Raw genomic sequence first — 25,752 nt, forward strand, 5'->3', positions numbered from 1 at the left:
GTTGAAAATTTTTCTCCCTTTTCCTCCCCCCACCCTCCCCAAGATGGCGCACAATCTGACATAGGCTTTACATTTATATACCCATTAAACATATTTTCACATTAGTGAAGTTGTAAGTAAAAATTAAAACTAATAGGAGGAACCATCAGAAAGATGAAACAAAACTCAACAGAAGGTAAAAATAAGTGATAGCGATTCAACTTCCATAATTCCTTCTTTGGATGTGGACAGCATTTTCCATCCCGAAGCCTCTGGAGATGTCTTAGATCTTCATAATGCTGAGAAGGGTTTAGTTTAACATTCTTAGTCATTGCATAACATGGCTGTTATTGTGTACAAAGTCCTCTTGGTTCTGCTCACTTCACTCAGCATCAGACCATATAAGTCTTTCCAGGTTTTTCTGAAGTCAGCCTGTTCATCATTTCTTATAGCACAATAGTATTCCATTACATTCATATACCACAACTTGCTCAGCCATTCCCCAATTGATGGGCATCCTCTCAATTTCCAATTCTTTGCCACCACAAAAACAGCTGCTATGAATATTTTTGTACATGTGGGTCCTTTTCCCATTTGTTTGATCTCTTTGGATATAGCCCTAGAAGTGCTATTGCTGGATCAAAGGGTATGCACATTTTTGTAGCCCTTTGGGCATAGTTCCAAATTGTTCTCCAAAATGGTTGGAATCATTTCACAACTCCACCAATAATGTATTAGTGTTCCAATTTTCCCACATCTTCTCCAACATTTATCATTTTCCTGTTTTGTCATGTTGGCCAATCTGATAGGTGTGATGTGGTACCTCAGAGTTGTTTTGATTTGCATTTCTCTAATCAATAGTGATTTAGAGCATTTTTTCATATGACTATAGATGGCTTTAATTTCTTCATCTGAGAACTGTCTGTTCATATCCTTTGACCATTTATCAATTGGGGAATGGCTTGTGTTCTATAAATTTGTCTTAATTCTCTATATATTTTAGAAATGAGGCCTTTATCAGAGAGACTGGTTGTAAAAATTCTTTCCCAATTTTCTACCTTCCTTCTAATCTTAGTTGCATTGGCTTTGTTTGTGCAAAAACTTTTCAATTTAATGTAATCAAAATTATCCATTTTGCTTTTCATAATGTTCTCTATCTCCTGTTTGGTCATGAATTCTTCTGTTCTCCATAGATTTGATAGGTAACCTATTCCTTGTTCTCCCAGTTTACTTGTGGTATTAGCCTTTATATGTAAGTCCTGAACCCATTTTAACTTTCCTTTGGTATATGGTGTGAGATTTGGGTCTATGCCTAGTTTCTGTCATACTCTTTTTCAGTTTTCCCAGCAGTGTTTTTCAAAGAGTGGGTTCTTATCCCAGAAGCTAGAGTGTTTGGGTTTATTAAATAATAGATTACTATAATCATTGACTACTGTGTCTTGCATATTTAACGTATTCCACTGATCCACCTCCCGTATTTCATAGCCAGTACCAAGCAGTTTTGATGATTGCTGCTTTATTATACACTTTAAGATCTGGAATTGCTAGGCCACCTTCCCCTGCATTCCTTTCATTAGTTCCTTTGATGTTCTGGACCTTTTGTTTTTCCAAATGAATCTTGTTATTATTTTTTGTATGTCTATAAAAATGTTTTTGGTAGTTTGATTGGTATGGCACTGAATAAGTAAATTAGCTTAGGTAGGATTGTCATTTTTATTATATTAGCTTGGCCTACCCATGAGCAACTGATGTTTTTCCAATTATTTAGATCTGATTTTATTTGTGTGAAAAGTGTTTTGTAATTGTGTTCATAGAGTTCCTGGGTTTGTTTCAGAGGTAGACTCCTAAATATTTTATAATGTCTGCAGTAAGTTTAAAAGGGATTTATCTTCCTATCTCTTGCTGTTGGGCTTTGTTGGTAATATATAGAAATGCTGATGGTTTATGTGGGTTTATTTTTTACCCTGAAACTTTGCTAAAGTTGTATGTTATTTCAAGTAGTTTTTTACTGGATTCTCTGGGATTCTCTAAGTATATCATCATGTCATCTGCAAAGAGTGATAGCTTTGTTTCTTCTTTGCCTATTCTAATGCCTTCAATTTCTTTTTCTTCTCTTATTGCTAAAGCTAAGGTTTCCAGTACAATATTGAATAGCAGTGGTGATAATGGACATCCTTGTTTCACCCCAGATATTATTGGAAATGCTTCTAGCCTGTCCCCATTACATATAATGCTTGCTGAAGGTTTTAGATATATGCTATTTATTATTTTAAGGAAGACTCCATTTATACCTATGCTTTCTAGTGTTTTTAATAGGAATGGGTGTTGTATTTTATCAAAAGCTTTTTCTGCATCTATTGAGATGATCATGTGGTTTCTGTTGGTTTTGTTGTTGATATGCTCAATGATGCTGATAGTTTTCCTAATATTGAACCAACCCTGCATTCCTGGTATAAATCCTACCTGGTCATAGTGTATTATTCTTGTGATAAGTTGCTGCAATCTACTTGCTAGTATTTTGTTTAAAATTTTTGCATCTATATTCATTAGAGAAATTGGTCTATAATTTTCTTTCTCTATTTTGACTCTTCCTGGTTTAGGTATCAACACCATATTTGTATCATAAAAAGAATTTGGTAAGACTCCTTCTTCACCTATTTTCCCAAATAGTCTATATAGTATTGGAATTAATTGTTCTTTAAATGTTTGATAGAATTCGCATGTAAATCCATCTGGCCCTGGAGATTTTTTCCTAGGGAGTTCATCAATGGCTTGTTCAATTTCTTTTTCTGAGATGGGGTTATTTAAGTATTTTACTTCTTCTTCGGTTAATCTGGGCAATTTATATTTTTGTAAATATGTATCCATTTCACTAAGATTGTCAAATTTGTTGGCATATAGTTGGGCAAAATAATTCCTAATTATTGTTTTAATTTCCTCTTCCTTGGTGGTAGCTTCGCCCTTTTCGTTCTTGATACTAGTAATTTGGTTTTCTTCCTTCTTTTTTTTCTCTCTTTTAGAATGTAAAGAATCATACATCTGTAGAAGGTCATGTAGTCAAACGACTTCATTTTAAAGATGAGGAAACTGCATCCAGAATGCTTAAGTGACTTGCCAGTGGTCACTCAGGTAATAGCATCAGAGGTGAACTTGGAGATGAGGTTCTCTAACTCCAGAGAAAGTGTTCTCTCCAGTATATCACAAAAATAGGAAACAAAATATATCCTTATAGGAAATTTAAACTTGTGAGCCTATTAATTAGACTTTAACTAGAGAAATTCATCAGAATGTATTTTTTTTTTTTGCTCTCAACTAGACTCGTTTTTCTAAAACCTGTCCAATATCAATTGCTTTACCTCCTGGAGTCTTCTACTTGTAAATGTTGGAGACAACACTGTTTGAAGCTGTTTCCACTGGTCACGAGTTACACTGTTGGAAACAGAGGTTGCAAGTGGAAAGTATCAATTGATGGTCATGAGCTTGCTGCTGCATTCTGTTTGCTCTAATTTGAGATGAGGAAGTGAACCAAGAATCAAAAATAAAACTCATCAGAGAATATTTATGAAATACTTGGTGAGTGATTATGTTAGAATCCTGCCCCAGATACTTCCTATTCAATAAGAAAGAAACTCTGGATATTGGGATTTTGATATAAAACTCTTCCTGTTCAATAATAACATGATTTGTTCCAGGCTGGTCCTTATTTATACTCATGTAGAGCACTACCACCAAATTCCCTCTAATCACTGACAGGGGATTTCAAAAATGCTAGGACATGAGAAGCATATGAATATCAACTTCTACTACCTAACTAAATTATTACAATTCAGAGTTTCCAGGAAAAAATTAAAATAAAAATTTATGAATTTATTTTGTGAATTTCCCTCTAATATTTAACAGTGACCACAGCATATTTTTTGTGGTAAACTAACCAACATATCAGGAAATAAACAAAGTTCTAAGCATAATATCAGCCTGTGAGTACTGCAACACTAGACGTAATTGATCAACTAGTATTTTTTTTCTTTCCTGTTTACCTTCTCGTGCTTCTCGTGAGTCATGTTTGAAGATCACATTTCCGTTGAGCTCTGATCTTTTCATCAGGAAGGTCTGGAAGTCCTCTGTTTCATTGAATGTCTTTCTATCTCCTTCCCTGAAAGATTATGCTCACTTTTTCTGGGTAGTTGATCCTTGGTTGTAATCCAAGCTCCTTTGCCTTCTGGAATATCATATTCCAAGCCCTCCAATCATTTATTGTAGTAGCTGCATGGTCCAGCATAATCTTTACTGTGATTCTGTAATATTTCAATTGTTTCTTTTGGACTGTTGTCCTGGTAATTTTGGAACTTGGCCACAATATTCTTTGGTGTTTTCAAATTGGGATATCTTCTAGGACCTCAGGACAGTTTTCCTTGATGATTTCTTGAAAGATGCTCTCGGAGCAGCTAGGTGGCACAGTGGATAGAGCCCTGGATTCAGGAGAACCTGAGTTCAAATCCGGCCTCAGACACATAAAACTTACTAGCTGTGTGACCCTGGGCAAGTCACTTAATCCCATTGCCTAGCCCAGAAAGAAAGAAAGGAAGAAAGAAAGAAAGGAAAGAAAGAAAGAAAGAAAGAAAGAAAGAAAGAAAGAAAGAAAGAAAGAAAGAAAGAAAGAAAGAAAGAAAAAGAAAGAAAGAAAGAAGGAAAGAAAGAAAGAAAGACAGAAAGAAAGAAAGAAGGAAAGAAAGAAAGATGTTCTCCAGGATCTTTTTTTGATCATGTCTGTCAGGTAGATCAACAATTCTTAAATTATCTCTCCTGGATTTTTTTCCAGGTCAGTATTTTTTTTTTCCAATGAGGTATTTTACATTTTCTTCTGTTATTTTCTTCTTTTGATTTTGTTTGACTGATTCTTAAGGTCTCATAGAGTCATTAGCTTCAACTTTTCCAAATCTAATTTTTAACAAATTGTTTTCTTTAGTTAGCCTTTGTTACCTTTTCCATGCTGCCTCTATTGTTTTTTAAAGAGTTGTTTTCTTCATTGTACTTTTTTTTTCCCATTTTGTCTATTGTATTGGAATTTTTCAATTTTTCTTCGACCTCTCTTATTTAACTTTTAAAATCTTTCTTCAGCTCTTCCAAGAAATATTTTTGGACTTGAGGCTAGTTCATATTCCCCTTTGAGGTTTTGGATGTGGGTATATTGACAATGTTTTCCTCTTCTGAATTTATGTTTTGATCTTCCCTTCTCCATAGTAAGAATCTGTGGCTTTTTTTTTCTTTGTTTCTATTCGCTCATGATGTTTGACTATTTGCCTTTTCCTGGCTTTTAAAGTTGATCTATGCTTCTGGGGCACTGTCCCACACTTCTTGTGCTGGGGGCTAAGGGCCTGGCTACTGGCTTGTGTACTAGAGCCTCAGGTGCTGGCAACTGGAAGCTGAAGGGGCCTGGTAGCTTCCTTAGTGCTGGACTGGAGCTGGTGGTGGTGGCTGGTATGTGCCGAGGCCAGCTGGGGTCCTTCTGCATTTCCCTGGGGTTACACTGAAGCTTGCAGGGTGGATGGTGGGAATGGGGGTGGTTAGGCTGCTGGAGGATGCCTCCTCACCTGGGGCTGTGCTAGAGCATAGGTAGGGCCAGCTACTGAGGGAAGTTGTCCACCAGGGAAAATGGTGGTTCTCCATGCTGGGGTCTGCCAGCTCCCCTGTCTGTGTCATAGCATGCAAGAGTCCTGGTGTTGGCACTTGCCTGCTCCACTACCATGGGGCTCAGGATCTCTTACTGGTCCACTGAGGTGGGGCTTGCCCCTGGCTTGCTGGGACACCTCCTGGCCTGTACTTATCTCCTTCAGCCACAGCAAGAAGGACCCCTCCCATCAATCCCTCCCAGCCTCATAAGCCAAAAGACTACTGCACACCATCTCTCTTCAGGCTCCACTCTTCCAGGATTTCTCCTGGGACAGTATTTTCTGGTCCTTCAAGGTCAACAAGGGAGAGTGAGAGTGACAGTGCTTCTTACTTCACCATCTTGGCTCCCATAAGTCTATAAATGTTTAATCATGCAAAATATATTTCTATAGTATTTGTGTTGTGAAAGAAGATACAGACCCAAAGGACAAAAAAATATGAAAAAACTAGAAAATAAGATATAGTATGCTTCAATCAAATACAAAATATTAAAAATAAGTAATATGATCCACACTATATTACTATGTTCACTCCTGTTATAATTGTGAAGGACTATTACTCATAAAAATAATGAACAGATACTCAATTCATCATTTCCTCTATGTTCATCTATTTAACCACTATAGCCTAGTAGTATCAAGTGGTATTAATCTGTTTAGGGGCCATTTGTTTTGGAACATGATCCACTAGATTAGTGTATGTGACACTTGACACCACTGAACACTATACAATAGTTCTCAAACATAGAGATCTTAGAAAGACCATCTAAAAAATCTAGTTACTCCTATCCTGTGGTTAAAAAAAAACTCATCTATTTTTCTTTGTTTTGTTCATAAGGTAAATTAAGTTATTTTTGAAACCTGAGGATTCAATGTCTTAGGATTATAGAAGAAAAATCAAAAACATGGTTGTAGATAGGGGTGAATAGAATAAGAAAGAAAATTTCTAGTGCTGGTTTGCCTTCTTGGTCATTGGTACAACCTGCAGGACAACGGGTTCAGATGCTATAAGAAATGGCTGCTTGCCCAGCTTCAGAAGAACCTGCAACAATTAAGAAAAACAATTAGAGTTCAATAAGCAACCAGTGCCAAGCAATAGCGAGAAAGAGAAGTAGTTACAAATGTTAATGATATCATATGGAAAACTAGAAGATCATGCAAAGAAGTGTTAGATTGGTATAACTGTAATAGAGACATTACATAGATTTGACCTCAGAGACAGTCACAAAATATAAAATATGTATTAACTATATACTCAGGGTTTATTAATACTAGTTTCTCATAAGACAGAATTAAGAATCTTGCTGAAATTAAGAGGTTTTTATTCACTTCCATCACCTTTAACATTGCATATTTTTTTTCACATAAAACAAAGGAATCAAAAAGGGGCTGCTATACATTGGTCTTCAAAAATTATATTTTTTTGCAACCAAGAATTTTGTTTTAATGTTATTGTTATTATAGGTAAATCAAATTGATTATTTAGTCAACAACACATTAATTGTTTCTCTCTTGGTCTTCTGTATATTTCCATCTTAATAATGGTAAGTTTTAACTCTTTAATAGCTTGCTAACAATAAATAGGCAAATTGTGTTAAATTCAATTTCTCCATGTGGTGCATAGGCTATTTCTCTACTTTGAAAATAAAATAATCTCAATAAAATACCATCCTAGATATTGAAACAAATACTGTGACTCCTCACCTGTGTCTCTTTGCAAATTCTGAAGGAAAATTCCTGCAGGAGTCTGCACGTTGCAACTTTCATATTCATAAGTGCAAATTTCCTCCCAACGCAGTTTCAGGGACCAGCACCAAAGGGCAGGTATGCATAGGGGTTCATCCTCTCTGTTTTCCTTGCTGAACCTGGTTTTTAAAAATGGTATGAGAAAAGAAATGAGTGGAGGGAAAAGAAACTCCAAGACTTGTCAAAAGAACAATAAATCTGAATCGGGAAGAGATGGATCAATCAACCAAACAATAAACATTTACTTAGTGCCTGCTATGTGCCAGGCACTGTGCTAAGTGCTGTGGATACATAAAGAGGTAAAAGATATTCATTGCCCTCAAGGAGCTTACAATTTATTGGAAGAGTAAATACTAAAATAAATCTGTACAATGCAAGCTGTATATAGGAAAAATAGGAAAAAATGAACAGATGGAAGGGACTGGAATTGAGACAGGTTGAGGAAACCTTCCTGTAAAAGGAAGGATTTGTGTTAGGACTTATAGGAAGCCAGGGAGATTAGAAGTCAGAGTAGAGCAGGGTGTGCATTAGAGGCAAGGAGAATAGCCAGAGAAGGTGCTTGAGCTGAGATGGAGTGTCTTGCTTGTCGAACAGCCAAGTGACCAGTGAAACTGGATCAAAGTGTATGTGACATGGTTGTGGTTTTGTCCTTCCTTCTTGAAGAGATCCATGACATCAGAGAGATGATGATTGAACTGGATTTGAGTGAGGGAAGACTGTGCAAAGTCACCAGCCTCACTTTCTCCTCCAGAGTCATCTGGGTCCAGTGGCCAGATATACGTAAGGATGACTGGATGTGACCCAGGATGCAATAGGAGATCTTGGACTTTTTAAGCTGAGGTTTTGCAACACCCATCCAGTGAATAGGCCTGTTTAAGATATAAGTAAAGAGATGGCCCCTTTAATAAAAAAAAAAATCAAACTGGAACGAGTAGACTATCAGGGTTGCTGGCCAAAAGGGAAACAATTACTATTTACATTCATTCAGAGTCAGGAGGGCCCAAAAAATAACCATTAAGTGGTGTTTGGGCAGGGATTTGGTTATTTTGGGGTTTATTGGCTAGATTTCTTTCGCAAAGTCCATGCCTTAAACCCAATACACTCTGAATTTCATTGATTGGACAAAAATAGGTCTTTGCCAAATCACCATTTATTGGTTATTTTGGGGCCCTTCTGGCTCAGAGTGAATAGTAGTTGTTTCTCTTTTGGCCAGCAACCCTAAAGGTCTTCCCCTCCCAGTTTGATTCTTTTTATTATTATTATTGCAGGGGCTATCCCTTAAGTAATTTCTTAAACAGACCTATTCACTGAATGCGCATTGATATTCTAAGTGAAGTTGACAGGGAGCAAAATAGGAAAAGATTGAAAAGGTATTAGAGGGCTAGGATATAAAGCATTTTGAATGCCAAATAGAGCATTTTATATTTGCTCCTGGAGGCACTAAGGAGTCCCTGAAGTTTACTGAGGATGGAGGTTACATGATCATACCTGTACTTCTGGAACATATTTTCATGGCTAAATGGAGAATGAATTGATGTAGGGAGAGAACTGAGGCAGGTAAACCCATTAACAGAGTATTATAATAATCCAAATGTAAGATGATGAGGCCCTGCGCTGGAGTGTGAGCAGCATCAGAGAAGAGAAGAGAACGATTTGAAAAATGTTGCCTAGGTGAAATCAACAGACCTTAGTTACAGATTGTATTTGGGAGTAGAAGAGAAAGATATTGAGTGGCCAAGTATAACTTTGAATCCAAGGGAGTGGGAGCAATAGGTTGCCAGAAATAGGGAAGGTGGGCAGGGGCATTATGGGGAATGGTAATGAATTTGGTTTTGATCATATCGAATTTAAGATATCTACTGGGCACCCAGTTCAAAATGTCTTGATGGCGTTTGGAGAAGAGAGGTTAGAGGTCAGTAGAGAGTTTGGGGCAGGATGGACAGATTTGAAAATCATTTGAAAATAAGAATGGTAATTAAATCCATGGGAATTGATAAGCAAGCCAAGTGAAGTAGCATAGCAAGATAATAGAAGAGGATCCAGGTCAGAACCCTGAGGGAAACCTAGCTACTTGAGGGTGTGATCCAGAAGAAATCCAGTAAAAGTGACAGAGAAGAAGAGGTCAGACAGGTAGGAGGAGAACCAGGAGAGAGTGGGTTCCCAAAAACCTAAGCAGAACAGAGCATCAAACTGGAGAATAGTCAATTATATCAAAGGCTTCAAAGTGGTCAAGGAGAAAGAGGATTGAGAAAAGGCCATTGTAATGTAAGAGATCATTAGTAACTGGAGAGAGCAATTTCAGTGGAATGATAAAGTCAGAAGCAGAAGCAGAATTGTAAGACATTAAGAGAGAAAGAGACATAGGCAATGCCTGGCAGAGCAAAGGGAGCATTCCAGCTGTAATCTCACAACATTTTCCTAAACAACTTTAAAATAACACATCTAACCACATTCTAAAAAGGCATATTCAAAAAGAAGAAGAAGAAGAAGAAGAAGAAGAAGAAGAAGAGGAGAAGAAGAAGAAGAAGAAGAAGAAGAGAAGAGAAGAAGAAGAAGAAGAAGAAGAAGAAGAAGAAGAAGAAGAAGGAGGAGGAGGAGGAGGAGGAGGAGAGGAGGAGGAGGAGGAGGAGGAGGAGGAGGAAGAGGAGGAGGAGGAGAAGAAGAAGAAGAAGAAGAAGAAGAAGAAGAAGAAGAAGAAGAAGAAGAAGAAGAAGAAGAAGAAGAAGAATGTGCTGAGCCATTTTTCCAGTCCAGAAGAACTTAAGCGATCAGAGAGGTCTGTGTCACAGGAGTGGGGGGATGGACAAAAGCAGAGCATGACAATGAAATCAGTGATGGGTGTTGAAGGTGCCCATGACAGTAGCAAAAAGGTGGCTATGAATACATGGTCAGAAAGAAATTCCAGGAGACCCCTGTTCTAAGACTAGACATAGGATCAGGCACCATTCAACAACTCACTTGTCCATTATGCAGTTCCACGTCCAAGTTGCAGGGAGGAGAGGAGTTGTGGTCATGAGAGAGCAAGGAAGGACCCTACCAAGTTAAGTATCAGAGTACTGACCAGGAGAGCAGGACCACATCCCTCCTTCAATTAAGGCAACTTAGAAACACTAAAAGCTTACCAGTCCCCAAAGCTATTACAATAGAAGGGCAAAAAAGCCTGAAGCTTGCTTGGAACAGTGACTCCTCACCCCTGAAGTGAGCAGAATCCAACTTTAACAGAAAGTTTAAAGTCAAGAAAAAAATGTAAAAATGAGCAAAGAAAAAATAAAACTGATCCTAAAAAGCTATGAGGATAGCAGAGAAGTTCAAGAGTCAAATTCAGAAGAACGAAATGGTATCTATAAGCAAAGCCTCAAATAAAACACAATACTGACAAAAGCCCCAAAAGAATTCCTGGAAGAGCTAAACAAAAAGAGAGACTTCTTTAAAAAAGGGGGGGGGATTACAAATTGAATAAGAGCAGTGGAGGAAAAATTGGGAAAAAATAAGAACAATTCAAGAGAATTCATGGAAAGCAAATTAACAGTTCTGTAAAAGGGGCACAAAAATTAATGAAGATAATTATTCCTTAAAAGGCAGAATTGGCCAAATAGGAAAAAAGTACAAAACCTCACTGAAAGAACTAATTTCTTGAAAATTAGTACTGGTCAAATGGCAGCTAATGAATAATTGAAAAAATCATGAAAAAATGAAATGAAATCAAATGATTGAAAAAAATGAAGGGAAATGTCAAATATCTCATCAGAATACCAGGTGACCTCATAAATAGATTAATGAGAAATTATTTAAGAATACTTGGATTAGCAGAAAGCCATAATTGAAAAAAGAACCTAGATATAATATTTTAAACAATTATATAGGAAAACTCCCCAGATATCATAGAACCAGAGAGCAAGGTAGAAACTGAAAGAATCCACAGATCACCTTCATAAAATGAAAACTCCCAGAAATATTATAGCCAAATTCCAGAGTTCTAGAGTCAAGGAGAAAATAATGCAACCATCCAGAAAGAAACAACTCAAATATTATGGAGACAAACTCAGGATCACATAAGGTACAGCAGATACCAAAACAAAGAATGAAAGGCTTGTAATATAACACTCCAGAAGTCAACAGTAGCTAGGGTTACAACCAAGAATTACCTACCCAGCAAAATTGAGCCTGTTCCTACAGGCCAAAAGTGAAATAGAGGAATTCTGGGTATCATTGATAAAAAAAAAAAAAAGACCAGAACTGGATAGAAAATGGGACCTTCAAGCATCAAATTTGAGAGAAATGTAGAAGGGTAAACATGAGTGAGAAATCATGAGGAATTTTAAAAGACTGATACATTTAAATCTACAAATGGGAGTCTGATATTGAAACCTGTAAGGACTTTATTATCATTTTAAGGTGGTTAGAAATAGTTTTACTAGAGGGCTGAGCCAAGATGATGGAGTAAAAGCAGGGACTCACCTGAGCTCTCCCCCAAACCCCTCCAAATACCTGTAAAAATGACTCTAAACAAATACTAGGCAGCAGAACCCACAAAAAAACCAGAATAAAACAAATTTCCAGCCTTTGACAATCTGGAAGGTCAACAACAAAGGTCTGTTGCATAAGGTTGAAAGAAAAGTACAGTCCAGCACAGACCACATCAGCATAGACCACAGCAAACCCAGAGCAGGCCTCCAGGGACTGAATCATTTGCAACTGTGGTGGTTTCCAGACTTCTCAACCCACAAATGCCAAAGACAACTTAGAAGGTTAGTAGGAAAGGTCTGTTGGACATGGGTGAGAGAAGAGCGAAGTCCAGCCCCAGCCCAAGCACAGCCCAGTCCCAGCAAACCAGGAGGAGGCCTTGAAAGTGACTGAATCAGCATCAAAGGTGGTAGTGGCAGCAGTGGCAGCAGTGGCAACAGCGGAAGTGGATGCTTCCAGAGCTCTTAGCCAAAAGATGGTAAGAGGATCGAACAACTGCTGAGGAGATCATGGGGGTCTCTTTGTTAGCACTGAAGCAGGATTCTGTTGCTTTGCCCACACTTGGATCTGGATCACAGCCCTGGGTTGTAGTACTGAAGTGAGGAGGAGTACTGGCATAGTGCTTGTGGAGAGAGAATCCTCTTCACAGTTCCAGGGCAGAAAAGAGTGCATGTGGTCATTCACAGACCACAGCAGAGGCCAGGAGAGATCATACCACCTTAGAAGAACTGAAAACTTATAGGCCTCTAGACATATCTCAGAAAACAGCTACACAAAACCCCTAAAGCTTGGGACAGTACTCCCTCCACACTAGAAGTAGAGCCCTACCTTAACAAAGATTTGAAGTGTTAAGTAATAGGCTGGAAAAATGAGCAAATGGAAAAAAAAGTGAGAAAATGGGGGAAAAAAAACTCTGACTATAGAAATTTGCTTTGATGACAAGGAAGATCAAAATATACACTCAAAAGAAGACAGCAAAGTGAAAGTTCCTACATCCAAAGCCTCCAAGAAAAATATGAATTGGTCACAGGCCATGGAAGAACTCAAAATGGAATTTGAAAGAGGAGTAGAGGAAAAATTGTGAAGAGAAATGTGAGTGATGCAAGAAAATCGTGAAAAAGGAGTCAATAGCTTGGTAAAGGAGACCCAAAAAAATACTGGAAAAAATAACATCTTAAAAAATAAATGACCAAATGTCAAAAGAGGTTCAAAAAGCCAATAGGAGAAAAGGCCTTAAGAAGCAGAATTGGCTGAATGGAAAAGGAGGTCCAAAAGCTCACTGAAGAAAATAATTCCTTAAAATTAGAATGGAGCAAATGGAAGGTAATGACTTTATGAGAAAACAAGAAGCAATAAAACAAAACCAAAAGAATGAAAAAATAGAAGACAATGTGAAATGTCTTTTGAAAAACACCTGACCTGGAAAATAGATCCAGGAGAGATAATTTAAAAATTATTGGACTACCTGAAAGCCATAATAAAAAATAGTTTAGACATCATCTTTCAAGAAATTTTCAAGGAAAACTGCCCTGTTAAAAATGGTTTTTACATGTAACTGGGAAATAAAATACATATGTAATGGGGTATAGATATTGCTTACCCTATGGGAAAAAAAGAAGGGGAAGGGAACAAGGAAGGCATTGATAGAAGAGAGGGAAGATTGGGGGAAAGGGCAATCAGAAGCAAAACACTTTTGAAGAGGCACAGGGTGAAAGGAGAGATACAATAGAATAAATAGGGGTAAGGGGGATGGGATTGAGGGAAATACAGTTAGCAATAGTAACTGTGAAAAAAAAAATTGAAGAAAGTTTCTTTGAAAAAGGCCTCATTTCTCTAACATATAGAAAAGTTTGTCAAATTTATAAAAAATAAGTCATTTCCCAATTGATAAATGATCAAAAAATATAATCAGTTTTCAGATGATGTATTTAAAGCTACTGATAGCCATATAAAATATTCTATATCACTATTGATTGGAGAAATACAAGTTGAAACAATTCTGAGATATTACCTCATACCTATTAGATTAGATAATAGGACAGAAAGGGTAAATGACAAATGGTGGAAGCATTGTGGGAAAAAAATGAGACATTAACATAATGTTGTCAGAGTTGTGAATGGATTAAACCAGTCTATAAAGCAATTTGGAACTATGCCCAAAGGGCTGTAAAACCATGATTTTGACATAGCAATACCACTACTAGGTCTGTATCTCAAAAGACATAAAAAAGGAAAAGGAAAAGTTCCTATATGTACAAAAATATTTATAGCAGCTCTTCTCTGGGTCTAAAGAATTAGAAATTGAGGGGACGCTGAAAAAGTTGTGATATGTAATTATGATGGAATACTATTGTACTATAAGAAATGACAAGCAGAATGACCTCAGAAAAACCTAGAAAGAATTTCATGGTTTGATGCAAAGTGAAATCTATTGGATACAAACAACAATAACATTGTAAGATGATCAGCTGTGAATGGCTTCACCTTTCTCAGAAACAAAATGATCCATGACAACTCTGAAGGACTTAGGATGAAAAATGCTACCTGTCCCCAGAGAAAGAACTGATGGTATCTGAATACAGACTGAAGCAACTTTTTTTTCACTTTCTTTATTTTTCTTAAGTTTTTTTTTCTATCTTTTCTTTCACAACATGAGTATTATGGATACATTTTGCATGACTAAACATATGTAACCTATATGGAATTTCTTGACTCTTCAATGTGGGGGCAAGGGTTGTGGGGAAGGAGGAAGGGAGAGAAATTGGAACTCAAAGTTTTAAAAACAATGTTAAAAATTGTTTTTACATGTAACTGGGAAAAATTAAACACTAAATAAATACAAAATAAAAAAATAAATAATTTTTTAAAAATAATCTGACTAGTCAGAAGGCATGGGTATGAGCTGATAATGTTGAGATGATCTCAAAAGAAAAATAGAAGGCTGAGAAGAGGGATAAAATAGGAGAAGAGGGAAGGGAAAAGAAAAATGCAGAAAATGATCTAACCTAAAATAGGTGCATGAGGAAGGGTTTTCCAATAGAAGAGAAAATAAAATGAAAAAAGGGCAATACTTGAATCTCACTCATTTTTACTGCTTTAAAAAAGTATATGTACATACTCAGTTGGATATAGAAATCCTTAACTAACAGGGAATTAGGAGGAGAAATGGTTAGAGAAGGCAGGCAAGAGTGATAAGAGGAAAGGCAGATTAAGAAAGACAGTAGTCAGCAGCAAAAAGAGACTTTTAAGGATGGTCAAGGGAGAAGAAAAGACACAAAGAGAGAGGAGGAGGAACAGGAGGTAAAGTAAAAAAGGAAAATGGAAGAAAAGGAAGTTAAAGAGAGAACGGAGGAAGACAAAAGAGAAGGAAGAGAAGAACAAGATCAAGAAACAGAAAAAAAAGAAGGGAAAAATGGAAATATGCATTAGTGTTCATAACTGTGAATGCGAATGAGACAAACTTACAAAGTAAAGGGAAGTGGTTTGGAGAATAGATTAGAAATCAGAATACAGCAATATGTTGTTTACAAGAAAAATGCTTGAAACAGAAAGACATATACAGACTTAAAATAAGTTGCTGTAAACAAATCTATTGTACTTCAACCAAAGTAAAATAGGGAGGGTTGCAAATGTATCAGACAAAGGAAAACTTAAAAGAGATAATCAGAGAAACTACATATTATTAGAAGTTATCATAGACTATGAAGTACTATTAATATTAACATGGATACACCAAATGGAATCAGATTCAAATCCTTTTTTGGGTGGGTGAGGTAATCAGGGTTAAGTGACTTGCACAGGGTTACATAACTAGATCAAATGTCTGAGGCCGCATGGAGTTTATCTCATAATAAATAAGTTAAAGAGACAAATAGAATTTTTGAAAAGTTACATATGACAGACCTTTGGAGAAAACTGAATGAGAATAGAAAGGAAAATACATTTTTCATTAGTTTTACATGCCACCTTCACAAAAATTGACCATGTATTAGTGCATAATATCCTCACAAACAAATCCAGAAAAGAAAACATATTGAATGCACACTTTTTGGACTATGATGACATAAAAATTAAATTCAACGAAGAGCTTTTGAGGCATTGATTAAAGATTAATTGAAAACTAAATAATCTAATTCTCAAGAATTCATGGTTCAAGAGAACAAATCATGGAAGCAATCAACAATTCCATTAAAGATAATAACAACAATGAGACAACATTCAAAATTGACAGGATACAGTGAAAGAAATAGGTAGAAGAAATTTTATGTCATTAAAGCCTTAGATCAAAAAAAAAAAAAGGAAATTGCATGTCAATGAATTGGGCATAAAAGTTTAAAAAAAACTAGAAAAATAACAAATTGAAAATCTTTATCTAAATAGAAAAATAAAATCCTAAAAACAAAAAAAGGGATTTTAAAAATTATACATTAAAAAACTTTAATTTAAAAAATGAAATGGAGATCTGGTTTATAGAAAAAAATAAAAAGGAGTAAACTATTGCTTATTTTGATTTTTACAAAAAAAAAAAGAAAGCAGAAAGCCAAATTACCGGTATTAAAAATGAAAATGATGAATACATGATGAATGAAGATGAAGTTAAAGCAATTATTAGCAGTTATTTTTTCCAGTTATATGCCAATAAAACTGACAATCTACGTGAACTGGATGAACATTTACAAAAGATATGAATTGCGGAGATTAACAAAAGAGGAAATAAAATACTTAAATGGCTCTCACTTAGAAAAAGAAATTGAACAAGCCACACATGAGCTCCCTAAGATAAAATCCACATGACTATGTCAATATGTAAGGGAATTCTAGCAAACATCTAAAGAACAATTAATTCCAAGACTATACAAACTATTTGAAAAAATATCTGAAGAATGAATGAGTCCTGTGAAATTCTTTATGTGACACAAATACAGTCTTGATATCTAAATTAGGGAGAACAAAAACAAAGAAAGAAAACTATTGACAAATTTCTTTAATGAATACATATGCAAAATTTTTAAATACTAAAAATAAGACTATAGTAATATGGCACAAAGATTTTTATTACCAGGTAGGGCTTGTAATAGGAATGTAGGACTGGTTAAATATTAGGAAAATTATAATTGACCATATCAATTACAAAAAAAAATTAATATGGTTATATCAACAGATTCAGAAAAGTTTTTGACAAAATATGCCATCTATTCCTATTAAAAACCCTAGAAAGCATACAAATAAATGGAACTCTTCTTAAAATGATAAATAATACCTATCCAAAGCCAAGAGCAAGTATAATCTGTATGGGAATAGACTAGAAGTCTTTCCAATGAGATCAGGGGTTAAACAAGGGTGTCAAGTATCACCATTATTACTCACTATTGTACTAAAATGTTAACTATAGCAGTAGACAAGAAAAAGACATTGAAGCAATAAGCATAGGCCATGAGGGTGAGAGTGGGGGGACTAACCCTCCTTGAAGATGGTTAGATGGTATACTTGGAGAATCCTATAGAATCAACTAACAAAATCTAATCAAAACAATTAACTATATTAGCAAACTGGGAAGATATAAAATAAATCCACATAAATCATCAGCATTCAAGAAGAGATAGAAATAGAACTTTTATTTAAAATAACTGTAGAAAATACCAAATACTTGGGAGTCTACCTGTCAAAAAACACACAGCACAATAACAAAAGACTTTTCACACAAATAAAGATACCTCTAAACAATTGGAGGAATATTAATTGCTCATGAATAAGCCAAGCCAACATAACCAAAAATGATAATTCTACAAAAATTAATTTAATTATTCAGTGATATATCAATCAAACTACTAAAGAATTATTTTTTAGCACCAAGGGAACAGTGAAGAAAATTCATCTGGAAGAATAAAAGTTCGAGAATATCAAGGTAATCCTTGGAAAAAATTGAAGGAAGAAAGCATAATGGTAATAGCTTTCAAACTATACTACTAAACAGTAATCATCAAAACGTTCTGGTACTGTATATTTGATAGTCGATCAGTGAAATAGATCATCTGCACAATATAAATAAGTAAATGACCACAGTAATCCAGAGTTTTATAAGCCCGAAGAGCCATGCTTTGGGTGCAAAACTTAGTATTCAAAAAAAACAAAACAAAACAAAAGCAAAAAAACAAAAAAACTTCTGGGAAAACTGCAAATGGCAGAAACTAGGTATACATAAACATCTCACACTGTATAGCCAGGTAAAGAAAAGATAGGTGCACAATTTAGGCACAAAAGGTGATATCATAAGCAAATTAATGAGAAAAAAATCACCTTTAAGACATATGAATAAGGGAAAATTTATGATCAAAAAAGAGACAGAGAGAGTCCCAGGAAGTAAAAGGGATGATTTGGATTACATGAAATTTAAAAGTTTTGCACAAACCAAGCCAATTCAGTCAAAATTTGAAGGAAAGCAGAAAACTGATGAGGGGGAGGAAATTTAAAGCAAGTTCCTGTGATAAAGGTCTCATTTCTCATATATATAAGGTACTGAACAAATTTGTAAAAGTAAGGTAGACATCCTATTGATAAAATGTCAAAGGAAATGAACAGGAAATGTCCAGAAGAAGAAATCAAAACTATCAATGGTCATATGAAAACATACTATAGATCACTATTGACTAGAGAAATTCAAACTACAACATTTCTCAGGTACCACATGAATCCTATCAGACCGACTAATGTGACAGGGAAAAAAAATGACAAATGCTGGAGGCAAAGTGAAAAAGAAAAGTGTGCATTAGAACACTGTTGGTGGAACAGTGAATTTCTCCAATCATTTTGGAGAAAAATTTGGAACTACACCCAAAGGGTATAAAACCGTAAAAATTTTGACCCAGCAATACCACTATTTATTTGTATCCCAAAGAGATCAAAGAACAGGGGAAAATCTATATTTACAAATTTATCAAAGGGGGAATGGCTGGACAAATTGTGGTATGACTGTGATGAATATTATTGCTGTGTAAGAAAAGACAAAGGGAATGGTTTCAGAAAGACTTGGAAAGACTTACATGAACTGATGCCAAATGAAGAACAATTTGCACAGTAACAGGAAAATTGTAATAATGATCAACTGTGAAGGACTTAGCCACTCTGCTTAGTGCAATGATCCTAGATTAATTCAAATACTATCATGGTGAAATTACTATTCACCTCCACAGAGAGAAATTATGAACTCTGAGTGTACATTGAAGCAGATTGTTTTCAAATTATTTTTCTTACTTTTTGTCACAAGGCTAAAATGGAAATCTATTTTTCATGACTTCACAGGGAAAATACATTCATATTGCTTGACTTCTCAGTGTGTGGGGAATGGATCAGAAGGAAGGAGACAATTTGGAAATCAAAATTTTAAAAATCAATGTAAAAAATAAAAGAGACAAAAAAAGCAGACATCAAGAGATCTGCCTCAAGAAGATAGTAAGAACATCTAAAGCACCACTTGTCTTTCTTCAGAAAAATTCCTTCCTATCATGAAGCCCTATTTGTTATTTGTCATTTTTAAAAATTCCCAGACAAGACTTGAAAGGCAGCAATAGATTCTCAACCAACTACCTTAATATCAATATTACTTATATTTTAGAAATGCTAAACCTTTAATTACTAAGAAATGTAAGGAAGGAGACTGTTGATCTCTTATTGCAATAGAATTTCAGTTTTGGGACTGCTGATTGGCAGAGTAGATAGAGAAGTAGGCCTGGAGTCAGAAAGGCCTGAATTAAAATCTGACCTCAGAAACTTATTAGCTATGTGACCCTGGGCAAGTCATTTAACCATGTTTGCCTTAATTTCTTCATCTGTAAAATGAAGTGGGGAAGTAAATGGCAAACCACTTCAGCATCTCAGCAAAGAAATCCCCAAATGGAGTGATGAAGAGTCAGACAGGACTGAACAAGAAAACAACAACAAAAGACTTTAAATAATTCTTTAAAATTCAAAGTTGAAGAAAGTAAAGGGAGAGAAAGTGGAGGCACCTATTGTAGGTAACCTTCGTACTTTTTCATTGTATTGTAAAATTTTTGAGGAGGTTAGCTGCAAAGGATGGAAGAGATATAGGACAATAACAGAGAGGAAAGGGTCAGGTGTAGTTTACTCAGGATAGAAGACACAAGGGCACGTTTGCCTAAATGAGTCAGTAGACAGGGGCAGATTGAAAACAAGTACATGAGTGGGGTTAATAGATAGGGCAATCTATTAGAAGAGAAGAGAATCACTTGAACAAGTAGAAAAATAAAGTTACTTCATCATGTGACGCAGAGGTAAAAGAGGAGCTAGTAACAGAAGGCATCATAGTGATGAGAGATGAGGAAGAGGGGAAAAGAAGGAGTTCATCGTGAATAGACTCATTTTTTTTCTGGTAAAATATGAGGGAAGGTTCTCAGCAGAGAGATTGGAAATAGGAGGAGCAATGGGAGGTTTCAGAAGGAATGAAAATGTTTGGAAGAATCATTATGTAGAATGGCATCATTAGTACCCTTAGCCATATAACTAAGTGATATCACAGGTGGGCTTTGAATTCAGATTTTTCTGACTATGAATGGAGCATAATGTCCTCTGTCTGATATGCCCTAAAATTTTTAGTTACTGCTATGGGCTTAAAAATATCTACAAATGAGTGATTCATGAAAATAATTACACGTTTGCATTGACCCTGGAATAGACAACCTATGAAATGCTTAATTAAAGTAGTCAAAGTTTAGAGAATTTAAAGATGGCAGGGATCTCAGTAGGCATACAGTTTAAACCCCCATTTTTCAACTTGGATACTCTAAGAAAGATCAGTATTCAAAACCCACTTCTAACACTTCTTAGCTATAGGTATAATGTCAAGTCATTTAACGTATATAAGCTTCAATTCCTTCGTCTATAATGACAATAATGCCTAAAGTGGCTACATCCAAGCTACTGAAATAGCTACTGTAAGCATCATGCAGTGTTGTTGCGAGAGTTTAAGTTACAGACCCAGCATCATCAATCTAAACAAGACACAAAATCTGGATACAAACCCCTCATCCTGTCTCCCAACTCTATGTTCTCTCCAACCTAATGATGTTGAGTAACCTTTTCTCTCATTTAAAAAAAAAAAAAAGGTGTTTACCTTTCAGGACGGAACTCCTCTGGCTCTGGCCAATATTCTAGGTCACAATGAAGTACAAAGGATGGGGCTATCACCACTGTGTCTTTGGGAATCCTCAGTCCATTGAGCTCAACAGTTTTCTTAGCAACTCTTTCAATCATAGCAGCTAAGGGAAACATTCTGAGATTTTCATGTATCACCATGTCTAGGTCTTCCATCTGTACCAGGGCATCATATGTGACTGCTTCCTGTGAAGAGAAGAATGAGTTCTAAGTACTAAGTTCTAAGTACTAAGGTGACATATCACATCTACCCTTGCTCACTTGGTCTTAGAATCAATCTATACTATATTCATTGTACATCTGGTCACCAGATATTCCAGTAATACCTTCTGGAGGAAAGCTACAAATGAAATTTTATTATTGATTTATTATTATTTGAACATGCTAAAGAAGTGACTCAAAAATTCTGAGATCCATCAACATAGGATTTGCATCTACATAAAGGTTTTCATAAACTAAGCCCTTTTTAGACCTCTGACAAAGCTCCTGAACCTCAGTAGAAGGAAGTTGTGCTAAGATGAACATTTTTCTTCTCTTCTTCTGCATTGTCTTTTGAAATAAACCAGGCTAACCATAAAATCTAGGGCAGAATAGTAGATAAAATTTACCTCAGTCAAATTTCCTTTACATTCAGTTGAAACCCGAGAAGAACCTGTGTCTTCATTGCTCCCAGCCTCTATGTCTTGTCATCTCTGCTTATCTTCCAAAAGTGACAAACTTCTATCCAGACTCTCGAAGCCTCATTCTCAGCTCACCATCAATGTTCAGATGCTCTGGTCTTATTTCATAATAGTTCAGTTTAATAATAGTTTAGTTTATTAATAGTTTATACCTTTAAGGGACTTCACAAAAGAAAAGATTCAAAGGGATGCATCTGTATTGGTAGAATATAGAAGAAACACTGAGGGTGGGACAGAGAGGCTCTCCCAGCATTAGTCACAACAGATAACACTGAAGGTTATCTATTTACAAGAACAGCTCTGATCACATAATCCTGGTCTGACACTTCTGTACAGATTATAGAAAACTATAGGGTTTGGAAGGTGTTTGGAGGAGTCACTCAGCACCATTTTAAGGGCTTGGGTTTGGTCAATGAAATCTAAAGACACACTGTTATGAATTTATCCCCTTTCTTCCTACTGTCAGCACTCTAGCTTGGTAACTCATTACTGTTTAAGTGGATTATTCCAATACATTCTCAAGGGTATTCCTTAACTTCATAGGGAAATGACTATATAAGTGTTCCCATAATGATAATGTGGATTATCCTACTTGGTCCAAGAGGGATGGAGACAGGTGATCCTGGTGCATCAAAAAGAGGTTCCTTGGTAAAGACAAACTCCAATGTCCATTCATATGACTTTTTGTCTTTTGACGCCAAGAAGAGTGTATAACCCCTGTTATCAGTTACATCAGAAATTGTTCATCAGAAATGAACAAGGATCTGAGCAAAGAAGATGAGAGTAGGAAAGAGGAGGACAAGCAAGGGACAAAAAAACAGAACGTGAAAGGAGGGAAGGAGAAAGAGATTGAGTGAGAAGTAGAGTTACAAAGTTACAAAGACACTGAGTACCAGAAGAGATGAGCGATGAGTGCCAGTAAATGGAGGAAGGACTATGAAGTGGCTGTATGAACAGAGGACAAGTGGGCTGTTTCAGCATGTTTCCAAAGTTTGTCACTAGTTCCTGAGATATTTCCTTCCCTGAAAGCAGAACTCCGTATAAATCTATGGTGCATCAACATGTCTTTGCCTTTTCAAAACTTGGCTATGCCTCAATAATGAGCAGAGACTCAATCAGCACAGGCCATTTTGACAAAGCTTCTGCTAGGGAATCAGGCAAATGTATGAATAGGAAGTAAGTTGGGAACGAATGTGAATAGCTCTATTCTCCTCATCCTCTCAGCTTGTTGGGCAACACTGCATCTATCTCCTCCTGAAGTTTCTGCTGGATCTCAGGGTGGGTGGCCAGTTATAAAAAAGGAAAGAAAGGACTGAACTGGTGGTTCCATAGCCACCAAGAATAAAGATAATAGATTGGGCCAGAATTTCCTCATCACTCAGATCTGAAATAGAGGCAAGGAAATAATCAGACAAAGGCATCATACCACTGTTATATCATTCAGTCATATGAGAATTTAGCAAAGGCATCTACCTGACTTTCCAGAATGTCTAGATCTGAAATGCATTCAACGACATGACAGGAGTTTTCCATCAAAATCTATCACAAGGATAGAGGTTAAGTCTAACCAGGGTTGCTCAACATTTTTTCTCCTCTAGCTATTCTGTTCTTTCCCACAGCTGTCTCATGCTTAGTTGTTGTTTCTGGTTGTGACAAGAGTGACGTCTGTTTTCAGAGAATTCTCTCTTCTTTCTAGCACACTGTGTAATAGGACTGACATATTAGAATGTTCTAGCAATAGTCCAGAGGAGAGGAGATAAGTGCCTGTGATAGGGTGGTTGTGTATGGAGTGAAGCCAATATGGAGGATGGATGTGTGAAGGGAGATCACGAATCCAGAACTGGAAGGGACCTTCTAGAGCCATGTAGTCCAGCATCCTGACTTTTCTATTCAATAAACTGAGGCCTGAAGAGGTTAGGCAACTTTCCCAAAGTCTCATAGGTGAGAGTTAGGTTTTGAACCTAGGTCCTCAGACCTGAGAGACCATGCTCTTCCCACTATATCTCACTACATCCTATCTCTGATGGGATCCATGAAGGGAAGGTGTCCAGAATGTAACAATAAATATTGTTTAGATTTTTATATATATAGTCAATATTCTACTTATGTTAAATAAGAATAGTACAAATAAAAACACAACTTGAGAAGATTGCCTGCAAGTTTTATATTGCAAGAGAAACTTGTACTCTCTTTTTTATTTTCTGTTGCTATTGTTCAATTGTTTCACTCATGCCAGACTCTTTGTGCCCCAAGTTGGGGTTTTCTTTGCAATTATACTGAACTGGTTTGGTATTTCCTTCTCCAGTTTATTTTACAGATGATGAAACTGAGGCAAACAAGGTTAAGTAACTTGCCCAGGGTCACACAACTAGTAAGTATCTGTGGCTAGATGTGAACTCTGGAATTCTCATCTTACTGACTTCAAGCTTGGCACTCTATCCTATGGGCCATTTAGCTGTCCTACTAGCTGAGCACAAACAAACATGGCCTAGGTCAGGGAGTAGAGCAAAATTATAGGATTTAGAGCTAGAAGAGAGTTGAACAATCATCACGGCCAATGCCCTGCTTTTACCTAGATAAGCAAGTCTTGACAAGTGAAATGAAGTACCCAGGGTCACACAAGTACTTAGTAGCACAGTTAGAATAAGAAAACTGATTTTCTTTCTTGAAAAAAAAAAAGATTTTTTCCACCTCGCTAAGTTTCACTGTTGTCCTAGGTATAGATGAAAAAAGGACTCGTGTCACTTCCAAGCTTCAGACTAACTTGACCATCACAAATTCAAATATACTTTGAAAATTGTCTCCATTTAGCTCATCCTACAGATGTCAAGGATCTTTCTGAGGAGGCCAAGTGTTGGATTTAGAGGTAAGTCTGATCTGAGTTCAAATCCTACTTCAAAGTTTTACTAGCTGTGATCTTGTATAACTTGCTTAAATTCCCTCAGCCTTAGCTGCTCATCTCTGAAACAGAAATAAGAATGACCCTAAGTACACAGAATTGTTATGAAGAAATAGTGAAGAAATATATGTAAAGTGCTGTCTTCAAATCTTAAAACCCTGTAACATCATTGTCATTGTTGTTGTTATGGTCATTTGGTATATATCATCTAAGCAAATAGGAAATTTTTTCATACTTCCACAGAAAATGGATTCAAGATTGCATTAATGACCACCCTCATACCCAAGTTACCTTTGTGAGAATGCATCTCCGAATCGTTAGAAGTCTGAGAATCAATCATAAGCTGAAGGAAATCTACCCGGTACTGTAAAAATAATGGAAACCACTAATGCTGAGAAAACACTTGAGAACCCAGAAATTAGCTATGAGCCCGGCAAATAAATATCTGTACTACAGGATAGACAAGTGAAGATCTGAACGATTAGACACATTGCGGCATCAGCTGAGTGGCAGAATTCAAATTCTACCTAAGGCACTTCCATCAAGGATCCTATAGGGTCAAAGAGCCTTAGCTTCAAGTGAATGAAATAGTCACTTTATATCAGATTCCAAAACTTTAAAAGATTCTGTCCTAATCATCAGTCCATGTTTATGGGAAAGAAAAAGACCCTGAAAAACTTAAAAGAAAATATTAAGTATTTCAGGAAATGAATTCTCTTAAGTCAGACTGAAAGGATAGAAAGATGGTTTATAATATCATTGATGTGGACACCACTAAACATAATCTTACAATAACTTGATGGCTGATTTCCCAGGATCACTATAGGCAAAAAAAATTGATCTCACTGTGGTCAACCAATGGACATACCTCTTCAAACTCAGCTAGACTGGTCTTAAGTCAGCAAACATGTAATGGACCAACATGCCCATACTTGAAGACTTTGTAGCTTGTTTATTTTCTTCTTGTGAGGCAATTGGGGTTAAGTGACTTGCCCAGAGTCACACAGCTAGTAAGTGTTATGTGTCTAAGGCCGCATTTGAACTCAGGTCCTCCTGACTCCAGGGCTGGTGCTCTATCCACTGGGCCACCTAGTTGCCTTGACTTTGTAACTTCCAGACATCAACAACAGTTTGTACTTTTCTGGCG

General features: G+C 36.3%; 1 pseudogene; it reads right to left on the minus strand.

Annotated features, from left to right (window-relative positions):
- Positions 1-25,752, minus strand: part of LOC144456522 (cytochrome P450 3A24-like) — a 44,787-nt pseudogene that overhangs the window by 17,477 nt on the left and 1,558 nt on the right.

The sequence above is a fragment of the Phascolarctos cinereus genome, unplaced genomic scaffold (assembly GCF_003287225.1).
Source record: "Phascolarctos cinereus isolate Bilbo 61053 unplaced genomic scaffold, phaCin_HiC Scaffold_4;HRSCAF=312, whole genome shotgun sequence".
Classification (NCBI taxonomy): domain Eukaryota; kingdom Metazoa; phylum Chordata; class Mammalia; order Diprotodontia; family Phascolarctidae; genus Phascolarctos; species Phascolarctos cinereus.